This window comes from Pseudophryne corroboree, chromosome 1 (assembly GCF_028390025.1).
Source record: "Pseudophryne corroboree isolate aPseCor3 chromosome 1, aPseCor3.hap2, whole genome shotgun sequence".
In the NCBI taxonomy this organism is placed as follows: Eukaryota; Metazoa; Chordata; class Amphibia; order Anura; family Myobatrachidae; genus Pseudophryne; species Pseudophryne corroboree.
Window position 1 is genome coordinate 475,858,658 of NC_086444.1, and position 14,115 is coordinate 475,872,772.

Below are 14,115 nucleotides of genomic sequence, written 5' to 3' on the forward strand. Positions count from 1 at the left end.
CCTTATCTGCGGAATCCTGAGAAATGTGCACCATTTTCCTCTTAATGAACATTCTACTTTAAAACAGCACAAACACAGTTTCTCTTACGTCCTAGAGCAGAGGTTCTCAAACTCGGTCCTCAGGACCCCACACAGTGCATGTTTTGCAGGTAACCCAGCAGGTGCACAGGTGTATTAATTACTCACTGACACATTTTAAAAGGTCCACAGGTGGAGCTAATTATTTCACTTGCGGTTCTGGGAGGAGACCTGCAAAACATGCACTGTGTGTGCCCCCGAGGACCGAGTTTGAGAACCTCTGTCCTAGAGAATGCTGGGGACTCTGTAAGGACCATGGGGAATAGACGGGCTCCGGAGGAGACATGGGCACTTTAAAAAAGACTTTAGATCTGGGTGTGCACTGGCTCCTCCCTCTATGCCCCTCCTCCAGACCTCAGTTTACTACTGTGCCCAGAGGAGATAGGGTGCATTTCAGGGAGCTCTCCTGAGTTTCCTGTCAGAAAGTATATTTGTTAGGTTTTTTATGTTCAGGGAGCACTGCTGGCAACAGACTTCCTGCATCGAGGGACTGAGGGGAGAGAAGCAGACCTACTTCTGTGAGTTTCAAGGCTCTGCTTCTTAGGCTACTGGACACCATTAGCTCCAGAGGGAGTCAGAACACAGGTCTCACCCTGGAGTTCGTCCCGGAGCCGCGCCGCCGTCCCCCTCGCAGAGCCGGAAGATAGAAGCCGGGTGAGTATGAGAAGAAAAGAAGACTTCAGAGGCGGCAGAAGACTTCATGATCTTCACTGAGGTAACGCACAGCACTGCAGCTGTGCGTCATTGCTCCCATACACCTCACACACGGCAGTCACTGTAAGGGTGCAGGGGGGGGGCGCCCTGGGCAGCATGTAAACCTCTTTTCTCTGACGTCCTAGTTGATGCTGGGAACTCCGTAAGGACCATGGGGAATAGCGGGCTCCGAAGGAGACTGGGCACTCTAAGAAAGAATTAGGACTACCTGGTGTGCACTGGCTCCTCCCTCTATGCCCCTCCTCCAGACCTCCGTTAGAATCTGTGCCCGGCTCGAGCTGGATGCACACTAGGGGCTCTCCTGAGCTTCTAGAAAAGAAAGTATATTTAGGTTTTTTATTTTCAGTGAGATCTGCTGGCAACAGACTCACTGCTACGAGGGACTTAGGGGAGAGAAGCGAACCTACCTGCTTGCAGCTAGCTTGGGCTTCTAGGCTACTGGACACCATTAGCTCCAGAGGGATCGAACGTAGGCCCAGCCTCGGTCGTCCGGTCCCGGAGCCGCGCCGCCGTCCCCCTTGCAGAGCCAGAAGCAAGAAGAACGTCCAGGAAATCGGCGGCTGAAGACTCCGGTCTTCATTAAGGTAGCGCACAGCACTGCAGCTGTGCGCCATTGCTCCCCATGCACACCTCACACTCCGGTCACTGATGGGTGCAGGGCGCTGGGGGGGGGGGGGGCCCTGGGCTGCAATATGATTACCTTACATTGGCAAAAAATACACATAATATAGTCATTAAGACTATATATGTGTAAAATCCCCTGCCATATATCCATAAAAAAAGCGGGAGAAGTCCGCCGTGAAGGGGGCGGGGCTATCTCCCTCAGCACACTGGCGCCATTTCCTCTCACAGCTCCGCTGGAAGGACGCTCCCCAGGCTCTCCCCTGCAGTTTCCAGGCTCAATAGGGTAAAAAAGAGAGGGGGGGCCACTAAATTTAGGCGCAAATACTATATATATATATATATATATATATATATATATATATATAGCTGCTATAGGGTAAAATCACTCATTATAGTGTACATCCCTGTGATTTATAGCGCTGTGGTGTGTGCTGGCATACTCTCTGTCTCCCCAAAGGACTTTGTGGGGTCCTGTCCTCAGTCAGAGCATTCCCTGTGTGTGTGCGGAGTGTCGGTACGGCTGTGTCGACATGTTTGAGGAGGAGGCTTATGTGGAGGCGGAGCAGGTGCCGATAAATGTGATGTCACCCCCTGCGGGGTCGACACCTGAGTGGATGGATATGTGGAAGGAATTACGTGACAGTGTCAACTCCTTACATAAGAGGTTTGATGACATAGCAGATGTGGGACAGCCGGCTTCTCAGTCCGTGCCTGCCCAGGCGTCTCAAAAGCCATCAGGGGCTCAAAAACGCCCGCTACCTCAGATGGCAGACACAGATGTCGACACGGATACTGACTCCAGTGTCGACGACGATGAGACTAGTGTACATTCCAATAGGGCCATCCGTTACATGATTACGGCAATGAAAAATGTGTTGCACATTTCTGACATTAACCCTGGTACCACAAAAAAGGGTATTATGTTTGGGGAGAAAAAGCAACCTGTGGTTTTTCCCCCTCTAAAGAGTTAAATGAAGTGTGTGACTGATGAAGCGTGGGTTTCCCCCGATAAGAAACTGGTAATTTCCAAAAAGTTACTAAGGGCGCACCCTTTCCCGCCAGAGGATAGGATACGTTGGGAGACATCCCCTAGGGTGGATAAAGCGCTCACACGCTTGTCAAAGAAGGTGGCACTACCGTCTCCGGAGACGGCCGCCCTAAAGGAGCCTGCGGATAGAAAGCAGGAGGCTATCCTGAAGTCTGTATATACACACTCAGGTATTATACTGAGACCGGCTATTGCTTCAGCATGGATGTGCAGTGCTGCAGCTGCGTGGTCAGATTCCCTGTCTGATAACATTGATACCCTTGACAGGGACACTATATTGCTAACTGTAGAGCATATTAAAGACGTAGTCTTATACATGAGAGATGCACAGAGGGATATTTGCCAACTGGCATCTAGAATAAATGCAATGTCCATTTCTGCCAGGAGAGTATTATGGACTCGGCAGTGGACAGGTGATGCAGATTCTAAAAGGCACATAGAGGTTTTGCCTTACAAGGGTGAGGAATTGTTTGGGGATGGTCTCTCGGACCTCGTTTCCACAGCGACGGCTGGGAAGTCGACATTTTTACCCCATGTTCCCTCACAGCCAAAGAAAGCACCGTATTATCAGGTACAGTCCTTTCGGCCCCAGAAAGGCAAGCGGGTTAAAGGCGCGTCCTTTCTGCCCAGAGGTAGGGGGAAAAAGCTGCACCAAACAGCATGTTCCCAGGAACAAAAGTCCTCTCCCGCTTCCTCTAAGTCCACCGCATGACGCTGGGGCTCCACAGGTGGAGCCAGGTGCGGTGGGGGCCCGTCTCCGGAACTTCAGCGACCAGTGGGTTCGCTCACGGGTGGATCCCTGGATTCTACAAGTGGTATCTCAGGGGTACAAGCTGGAATTCGAGACGTCTCCCCCTCGCCATTTCCTCAAATCAGCCTTGCCAACTACTCCCCCAGACAGGGAGGCGGTGCTGGAGGCGATTCACAAGCTGTACTCCCAGCAGGTGATAACCAAAGTACCCCTCCTTCAACAGGGACGGGGCTACTATTCCACAATGTTTGTGGTACCGAAACCGGACGGTTCGGTGAGACCCATTTTAAATTTGAAATCCTTGAACACTTATATAAGAAGGTTCAAGTTCAAAATGGAATCGCTCAGGGCGGTTATTGCAAGCCTGGACGAAGGGGATTACATGGTATCACTGGACATCAAGGATGCTTACCTGCATGTCCCCATTTACCATCCTCACCAGGAGTACCTCAGATTTGTGGTACAAGACTGTCATTACCAATTCCAGACGTTGCCGTTTGGTCTGTCCACGGCACCGAGGGTATTTACCAATGTAATGGCCGAAATGATGATACTCCTTCGAAAAAAGGGAGTTATAATTATCCCGTACTTGGACGATCTCCTTATAAAGGCGAGGTCCAGGGAACAGTTGTTGATCGGAGTAGCACTAGCTCGGGAAGTGCTACAACAGCACGGCTGGATCCTGAATATTCCAAAGTCGCAGCTGGTTCCTACAACGCGTCTACTGTTCCTGGGGATGGTTCTGGACACAGAACAGAAAAAGGTGTTTCTCCCGGAGGAGAAGGCCAAGGAGTTGTCATCTCTAGTCAGAGACCCCCTAAAACCAAAACAGGTGTCGGTGCACCACTGCACGCGAGTCCTGGAAAAGATGGTAGCTTCTTACGAAGCAATTCCATTCGGAAGGTTCCATGCAAGGATCTTTCAGTGGGATCTGTTGGACAAGTGGTCCGGATCGCATCTTCAGATGCATCGGCTGATAACCCTGTCTCCAAGGACCAGGGTGTCGCTGTTGTGGTGGCTGCAGAGTGCTCTTCTTCTAGAGGGCCGCAGATTCGGCATACAGGACTGGGTCCTGGTGACCACGGATGCCAGCCTTCGAGGTTGGGGGGCAGTCACACAGGGAAGAAACTTCCAAGGACTATGGACGAGTCAGGAGACTTCCCTACACATAAATATTCTGGAACTAAGGGCCATTTACAATGCCCTAAGTCTGGCAAGACCCCTGCTTCAACACCAGCCGGTGCTGATCCAGTCAGACAACAACAAAAAGCTAAAAAGATATTGCGCCAGGTCAAGGGACCCTCAGGCGATAGCTGTGGACGCTCTAGTGACACCGTGGGTGTACCAGTCGGTTTATGTGTTCCCTCCTCTGCCTCTCATACCCAAGGTACTGAGAATAATAAGAAGGAGAGGAGTAAGAACTATACTTATGGTTCCGGATTGGCCAAGAAGAGCTTTGTACCCAGAACTTCAAGAAATGATCTCAGAGGACCCATGGCCTCTGCCGCTCAGACAGGACCTGCTGCAGCAGGGGCCCTGTCTGTTCCAAGACTTACCGCGGCTGCGTTTGACGGCATGGCTGTTGAACACCGGATCCTAAAAGAAAAGGGCATTCTGGAGGAAGTCATTCCTACGCTGATTAAAGCTAGGAAAGATGTGACCGTAAGACATTATCACCGCATATGGCGAAAATATGTTGCTTGGTGTGAGGCCAGGAAGGCCCCAACGGAAGAATTTCAGCTCGGTCGATTTCTGCACTTCCTACAGTCAGGAGTGACTATGGGCCTAAAATTGGGTTCCATTAAGGTCCAGATCTCGGCTCTGTCGATTTTCTTCCAAAAAGAACTGGCTTCACTGCCTGAAGTTCAGACTTTTGTTAAAGGAGTGCTGCATATTCAGCCCCCTTTTGTGCCTCCAGTGGCACCGTGGGATCTCAACGTGGTGTTGGATTTCCTAAAGTCGCATTGGTTTGAGCCACTTAAAACCGTGGAGCTAAAATACCTCACGTGGAATGTGGTCATGCTGTTGGCCTTGGCGTCGGCCAGGCGTGTATCAGAATTGGCGGCTTTGTCATGTAAAAGCCTTATCTGATTTTTCATATGGATAGGGCGGAATTGAGGACTCGTTCCCAATTCCTTCCTAAGGTGGTTTCAGCTTTTCATGTGAACCAACCTATTGTGGTGCCTGCGGCTACTCGGGACTTGGAGGATTCCAAGTTACTGGACGTAGTCAGGGCCTTGAAAATATATGTTTCCAGGACGGCTGGAGTCAGGAAAACTGACTCGCTATTTATCCTGTATGCACCCAACAAGCTGGGTGCTCCTGCTTCTAAGCAGACTATTGCTCGCTGGATCTGTAGCACGATTCAGCTTGCAGATTCTGCGGCTGGACTGCCGCATCCTAAATCAGTCAAAGCCCATTCCACGAGGAAAGTGGGCTTTTCTTGGGCGGCTGCCCGAGGGGTCTCGGCTTTACAACTTTGCCGAGCTGCTACTTGGTCGGGTTCAAACACATTTGCAAAATTTTACAAGTTTGATACCCTGGCTGAGGAGGACCTTGAGTTTGCTCATTCGGTGCTGCAGAGTCATCCGCACTCTCCCGCCCGTTTGGGAGCTTTGTGTCGAAGTCAGAAAAATGTCTCTATGCACGTTGCCATATTTGCACCGCACACTGGTCCGTGCTGCGCATGCGTGCGCTCTCCCGTGGAGGCGCATACCCGCAATAGCGTGCACTCGCAGGCGCGGTATGCGTATTTACGGTAGAGTTTACGTAGTCGTAGCGTGCGACCCATTCGTTACAACTGTTCACAATTAATGTAGTTTATAGATCATGGTCCCTTTGATAGATTCTGAAAGTTTGGTTAAAATAGAATGTCCCTGAGCTGAGGAATCCCTCTTTGCATCGTACGAAGGGTCTAACAGGAATCATACAGCAGTGTTTGGTACCCATCGGAAGAGTATTTAATTAGCAATATTCCGGTGTTGGTTTGGAGCGTATTAATCGCTCGTGCGAATAGTTATGGACATAAGAAGTTATGTCCATTTATTTATTATTATTTGTTCTTACTTAGTCATGCATCTGAAACAGTTGGAGACAGGCATCAGTGGGTCTCAAATGTCTCTTTGACCTCAGAGATCCCCCAAACAATAGTTTGCATGTTAAGAGGGCCTCATATCTACACATGCATAAGGTAAACACAGGAATAGTAATTGAAGATCAATTGTACTCCAAATCAGTATCTTTCCCGCAGACGGAGTACAATAGCCTTTAATTACACTGAGTTTTTGAGACTCAATAAGGAGGGCCAACACCTGTGTTTACAAATGGGGCTGGATTTGTATACAGGAGAATGAGGGCTGAGATGTCATTGTCTCAACTGAAAGTGGACATCATGAATATAGAACAGAACCCAGACAGGATTCTGTTTTGTATTCGCCAAACAATCGCTCTCCAGAAGACAGGAATGTGTTAGTCATCACCCATTATTTTGCATAACCAGGGCCACTGATATGAATCAACTTATGACCTTTTGTTATGATGCAGGGCCGAATTCCTTCGGCCAATGAACAATGGGATTGTAGGGACTATGAGATTGCATTGTGTGTGGGGCATAAATAGGCAGGCCGACCACATCCAGCACTCACTCTCATCAACGGTTATCTGCTGATAGCCGGGAGCTGGATATCGAGGCGCAGGCGATCATACCCTTTGTGCGTAAGTTTCTCTCCGTAATCATTGTCTTTCTGTGAGCCAATTTCTCTCTCTCTCTCTATCTCTCTCTCTCCTCTTTTCTCTTATATCTCTCATAGTATTATAGTATTGTACTGTATTGCATTTAGGTCAGTGTAGTATTGTCTTTTTGTATTTATTGTTTAGTTCTGTGGTTAGGAAGTCCTTGTTATATTGTAGTGTATCATTTGTACTGTTATCCCCTTTTACAAGTATATTAGATATAATACAGTTAATAGGCTTTGGAACCTAAACCAGTATCTGTGTATTTTCTATAGTGTTAAGTGTTCACTTGAGCGTCGGTGACGCTCAAGCAGCTTTGTAGTTAGTCAGGTTACACAAGGTTGCACTTACACCCTGTACTCACATTAAGGTATTCAGTGTATTTCATTGGTATAAGGTTTTAACATAAAGGTATAGTGTTGTGAGCGTCTGCATCGCTGGTGACCTCCTCGTGGTCTCGAGCGTAAGCTACGCCATAGCGAATCATTACCCTAGACATAACCAATAACGTGTCCTGTGATCGCTGGGCCGCGAGCGAACGTGACGCTTGAGCGTCTCGCCTACGGCCGAGCGATCGTTACGCCAACAGCGTACCATTACGGTACTTCTTAAGTAAACAGCGTACAGTGTTCTTAGCTTCATAAAGGGTTGTTTATACGACAAAGGAATTTAGCATTGTCATTTGGTATAATCCCCATGGTCCTTACGGAGTTCCCAGCATCCACTAGGACGTCAGAGAAAATAAGAATTTACTCACCGGTAATTCTATTTCTCGTAGTCCGTAGTGGATGCTGGGCGCCCATCCCAAGTGCGGATTGTCTGCAATACTTGTATATAGTTATTGCCTAACTAAAGGGTTATTGTTCTGAGCCATCTGTTCGTGAGGCTCAGTTGTTGTTCATACTGTTAACTGGATATAGTATCACGAGTTGTACGGTGTGATTGGTGTGGCTGGTATGAGTCTTACCCGGAATTCCAAATCCCTTCCTTATTGTGTCAGCTCTTCCGGGCACAGTTTCCCTAACTGAGGTCTCTGGAGGAGGGGCATAGAGGGAGGAGCCAGTGCACACCAGGTAGTCCTAATTCTTTCTTAGAGTGCCCAGTCTCCTTCGGAGCCCGCTATTCCCCATGGTCCTTACGGAGTTCCCAGCATCCACTACGGACTACGAGAAATAGAATTACCGGTGAGTAAATTCTTATTTTCTGGCAAAATAGGATATATACAGCTAACCACTGTATATATAAAGAGCCCCCGCCAGTGTACAGTATATTTGAGCGGGACAGAAGCCCGCCGTCGAGGGGGCGGGGCTTCTCCCTCAGCACTCACCAGCGCCATTTTTTCTCCACAGCACAGCTGAGAGGAAGCTCCCCGGACTCTCCCCTGCTTATACCACGGTAGAAAAGAGGGTTTTAAAGAAGAGGGGGGGGGCACATAATTTGGCGCAGATAATATATAACAGCGCTACTGGGTAAAACATTAAATTACTGTGTTTTTTTCCTGGGTCATATAGCGCTGGGGTGTGTGCTGGCATACTCTCTCTCTGTCTCTCCAAAGGGCCTTGTGGGTGAACTGTCTTCAGATAAGAGGGTTCCCTGAGTGTGTGGTGTGTCGGTACGCGTATGTCGACATGTCTGAGGTAAAAGGCTCTCCTAAGAAAGAGATAGAGCAAATGTGTGTGTGTGGTGTCTCCGTCGACAACGCCGACACCTGACTGGATATGTGGAATTAAGTGCTGAGGTAAATTTATTGCACAAAAGATTAGAGAACAGACAGGGAATCTACCCATGTCTGTCCCTATGTCGCAGGGACCTTCAGAGTCTCAAAACTATCCAAAATAATAGACACTGATACCGACACGGAGTCTGACTCCAGTGTCGACTACGATAATGCAAAGTTACAGCCAAAACTGGCAGAAAAGTATTCAATATATGATTATTGTAATAAAAGATGTTTTGCATATCACTGATGACTCATCTGTCCCTGACACGAGGGTACACATGTTTAAGGGGAAGAAAGCTGAGGTAAATTTCCCTCCTCTCATGAAGAAAAAGAGCGGGAATCTCCAGACAAGAAACTGCAGATTCCCAAAAAGAATTCTTATGGCGTATCCTTTCCCTGCTAGGGCCAGGATACGATGGGAATCTTCCCCTAGGGTGGACAAGGCATTGACACGTTTATCCAAAAGGTAGCGCTGACTTAACAGCTATCCTCAGGGATCCTGCAGATAGCATGCAGTAAAAGTACTTTGAAGTCCATTTACACACATTCTGGTACACTAGTCAGACCGGCGATTGTGTCGGCATGGGTTTATATAGCTGTAGCAGCGTGGACAGATACCTTATCAGCGGAGATTGACACCCTAGATAAGGATACCATGTTATTGACCCTAGGATATATATATATATATATATATATATATATATATATATATATATATGTATAGGAAAACTGCAAGGACCGGCACTCCCCCTCCTGGACTTAGTGCTTGGGTGCCATCCCAAATAAGACTGGATAGTAGATAACAAAGCAGGCGGCACTCCAAGTCTGTTGAGAAATCAAGTGTATTTCACACACAAAACATGATCCGACGTTTCGGGGTCCAAGCGCCCCTTTGTCAAGTTGAACAATGACAAGTGTAATAAAATTCATACCTTATATTAGAGAAGAAAACCCGCCAAGTGTCCCGTTCACGCCCGCCCGGCCGTTTGCGGTCCATTGCTTCTTCCGTCTCCAATGTGTGACGTCACGCATTGTGCACTCCGTGCGTACGTCGTTGTCCTATCTTGTGTATCTCATAAAATGCCCATGTGGACTCCATTATGTGGGCAAATCAGTTAGAACATTGAGAGAGAGGATGGCACTTCATCGCTCGGCCATCAAACAGTCATTGGCGGGTAAGGAATCAGAGCAACCGGTGGCAAGGCATTTTGCGGCAGCCCACCACACTATGAATGACCTGCGACATATGATCATCGACCATGTCCCCAAGCACATCAGAGGAGGGGACAGAGATGGCAGCCTCTTACGATTAGAAGCCAAATGGATCTTTGAGCTAAACACTACCAATCCCCACGGACTGAACGAGAAACTGAGCTGGAATATTTTTAAATGAAATATTAGGCGTTTAGAGTAGTTGATTTATCCCAGAGTGTTAATATATTTTGCAGTAACATCCAATAGGAAAGCTTGAGTTAAGCATGACATTTTTCAAACAGCAGTTGTTTCCCTAGGTTTTGACGAAGGTAATACCTGAAGTAACCTAGCCAAATCCAGCCGGAGTAAATCCGGAATGTGATAGAGCATATCCTCATTATAACTTATTTTGAAAGTTTTTTGTCAGGCTTTTATTCATTTAACATCATCTAAACACCAGGTCCGCCTTACTGAGGGTATGACCTCAGCGGGCGGCCAGGGGTTCCTTTTGCATTCCATTTTTACATACACCGTCTTTTTGAGTGCATCTTCAGGTATCACCCTAGTCAAATCAAATGTTTACACTATATCTTTTTAATTCTTTAATTATCTTTGGTGTGGGGCTCTGTAACTTGCTAAGGTTTATGCACTTTATGTTTTCTTTCATTAGCGCCGCAGCCCGGCCGCCTCCAGCGTCGGGTAACCAGGACAACGACGTACGCACGGAGTGCACAATGCGTGACGTCACACATTGGAGACGGAAGAAGGGCGTGAACGGGACACTTGGCGGGTTTTCTTCTCTAATATAAGGTATGAATTTTATTACACTTGTCATTGTTCACCTTGACAAAGGGGCGCTTGGACCCCGAAACGTCGGATCATGTTTTGTGTGTGAAATACACTTGATTTCTCAACAGACTTGGAGTGCCGCCTGCTTTGTTATCTACTATATATATGTATATATATATATATAAAAGATGCTGTCTTATATATAAGACATGCCCAAAGAGACATTGGTCTACTGGGTTCTAGAGTCAACGCTATGTCGATTTCTGCTAGACGTGGCCTGTGGAACATGCAATGGACAGGTGATGCCGACTAAAAGAGGCATATGGAGGTTTTACCTTACAAGGCTGAGGAATTGTGTGGAGAAGGGCTCTCGGACCTGGTCTCCATAGCTATAGCTGGTAATTCTGATCTTTTCCCTTATATTCCCTCACAGCCTAAGAAAGCACAACATTATCAAATGCTGTCCTTTCGGTCGCAGAAAAACAAGAAGGTACGAGGAGCGTCCTTTCTTACCAGAGGTAAGGGCACAGGGCACAGCTAGTTCCCAGGAACAGAAGTCCTCCCCGGCCTCTACTAAATCCACCGCATGACGCTGGGGCTCCGCTAAGGTAGTCCGCCCCAGTGGGAGCACGTCTTCGACTCTTCAGCCACATCTGAATTCACTCACAGGTGGATCCCTGGGCGATAAATCTCAGGGTTATGAGCTGGAATTCGAAGAGGTGCCTCCTCGCCGGTTTTCCTTATCGGACCTACCGGCTTCTCCCCCAGAAAGGGAGATAATATTAAATACAATTCACACATTGTATCTCCAACAGGTGGTGCTCAAGGTTCCCTTCCTGCAACAAGGAAGGGGATATTACTCAACCTTGGCTGTAGTCCCGAAACCGGACGGTTCGGTCAGACCTATTTTAAAATTAAAATCTCTGAACCTATACTTGAAAAGGTTCAAATTAAAAATGGAATCGCTCAGAGCGATCATCGCCAGCCTGGAAGGGGGAGATTTTATGGTGTATCTAGACATAAAGGCTGCATACCTTCATGTTCCCATTTATCCACCCCATCAGGCGTACCTGAGAATTGCGGTACAGTATTGTCATTACCAATTTCAGGGTAATTGGCGGAAATGATGGTGCTCCTACGCAAGCAAGGAGTCACAATTATCCCATACTTGGACGATCTCCTAATAAGGGCAAGATCAAAAGAGCAGTTGTTGAACAGCGTGTCACTTTCGCTGAAGGTGTCACAGCAACACGGCTGGATTCTCAATTTCCTGAAGTCACAGTTGGTTCCTATGACTCGTCTGCCCTTCTTGGGTATGATTCTGGATACGGACCAGAAATGGGTTTACCTTCAGATAGAGAAGGCCCAGGTACTCATGACTCTGGTCAGGAACCTGTTGAAACCAAGACAGGTGTCAGTGCATCACTGCACTCGAGTCCTGGGAAAGATGGTGGCATCATACGAGGCCATTCCCTTCGGCAGGTTTCATGCGAGGACTTTCCAATGGGACCTACTGGACAAGTGGTCCGGGTCACATCTACAGATTCATCAGTTGATCACCCTATCCCCCAGGGCCAGGGTATATCTCCTGTGGTGGCTACAGAGTGCTCACCTTCTAGAGGGCCGCAGGTTCGGCATTCAGGACTGGATCCTGGTGACCACGGACGCGAGCCACCGAGGTTGGGGAGCAGTCACACAGGGAAGAAATTGCCAAGCTCTTTGGTGAAGTCAAGAGACTTGTCTTCACATCAACATCTTGGAACTAAGGGCCATATACAACGCCCTACGTCAAGCTGAGATCTTACTTCGCGACCAACCGGTTCTGATCCAATCAGACGTCACCGCAGTAGCTCATGTAAACCACCAAGGCGGCACAAGGAGCAGAGTGGCGATGGCGGAAGCCACCGGAATTCTTCGCTGGGCGGAGAATCATGTAAGTGCACTGTCAGCAGTGTTCATTCCGGGAGTGGACAACTGGGAAGCAGACTTCCTCAGCAGACACGACCTACATCCTGGAGAGTGGGGACTTCATCAGGAAGTTTTCGCACAGATTGCAAGTCGGTGGGGATTGCCACAGATAGAGATGATGGCGTCCCGCCTCAACAAAAAGCTACAGAGGTATTGCGCCAGGTCAAGAGACCCTAAGGCAGTAGCGGTAGATGCCCTAGTGACACCGTGGGTGTTCCAGTCAGTCTATGTATTTCCTCCTCTTCCTCTCATACCCAAGGTGTTGAGAATAATAAGGAAAAGAGGAGTGAGAACAATCCTCATTGTTCCAGATTGGCCACGAAGGACCTGGTATCCGGATCTGCAGGAAATGCTTACAGAAGATCCGTGGCCTCTTCCTCTAAGACAGGACCTGTTGCAACAGGGGCTATGTCTGTTCCAAGACTTACCGCGGCTGCGTTTGACGGCATGGCGGTTGAACGCCGGATCCTAGCGGAAAAAGGCATTCCGGATGAGGTCATTCCTACGCTGATAAAGGCTAGGAAGAACGTGACATCTAAACTTTATCACTGTATATGGCGAAAATATGTTTCTTGGTGTGAGACCAGGAGTGCTGCTATGGAAGAATTCCATCTGGGCCGTTTCCTTCACTTCCTACAAACTGGAGTGAATTTGGGCCTAAAATTAGGCTCCATTAAGGTTCAGATTTCGGCCCTATCCATTTTCTTTCAAAAAGAATTGGCTTCTCTCCCAGAAGTTCAGACTTTTGTGAAGGGAGTGCTGCATTTTCAGCCTCCTTTTTGTACCTCCGGTGGAGCCTTGGGACCTTAACGTGGTGTTAAGTTTCCTTAAGTCACACTGGTTTGAACCACTTAAAACGGTAGAGTTAAAATATCTCACTTGGAAGGTGGTCATGTTATTAGCCTAGGCTTCGGCTAGGCGAGTGTCGGAATTGGCGGCTTTGTCACATAAAAGCCCCTATCTGGTTTTCCATATGGATAGAGCGGAATTGCAGACCCGTCCTCAATTCCTGCCAAAAGTGGTTTCATCCTTTCATATGAACCAACCTATTGGGGTGCCTGTGGCTAAGCGTGACTTGGAGGATTCCAAGTCCCTTGTTGTGGTCAGGGCTATGAAAATTTACGTGGCCAGAGCGGCTAGAGTCAGAGAAACAGAAGCACTTTTTATCCTGTATGCGACCAACAAGATTGGTGCCCCTGCTTCAAAGCAAATTATTGCTCGCTGGATCTGTAACACGATTCAGCAGGCGCATTCTACGGCTGGATTGCCGTTACCAAAATCAGTCAAGGCCCATTCCACTAGGAAAGTGGGCTCTTCTTGGGCGGCTGCCCGAGGGGTCTCGGCACTACAGCTGTGCCGAGCTGCTACTTGGTCGGGGTCAAACTCCTTTGCAAAGTTCTATAAGTTTGATACCCTGGCTGAGGAGGACCTCCTATTTGCTCAGTCAGTGCTGCAGAGTCATCCGCACTCTCCCGCCCGTTTGGGAGCTTTGGTATA

The 14,115-nt window shown here is 48.1% G+C and overlaps 1 protein-coding gene across 2 annotated transcripts in view; it reads left to right on the plus strand.

The window, feature by feature from the left end:
* Positions 1-14,115, plus strand: part of FANCC (FA complementation group C) — a 451,540-nt gene that overhangs the window by 257,581 nt on the left and 179,844 nt on the right. The gene's annotated exons all lie outside the window — the stretch shown is intronic.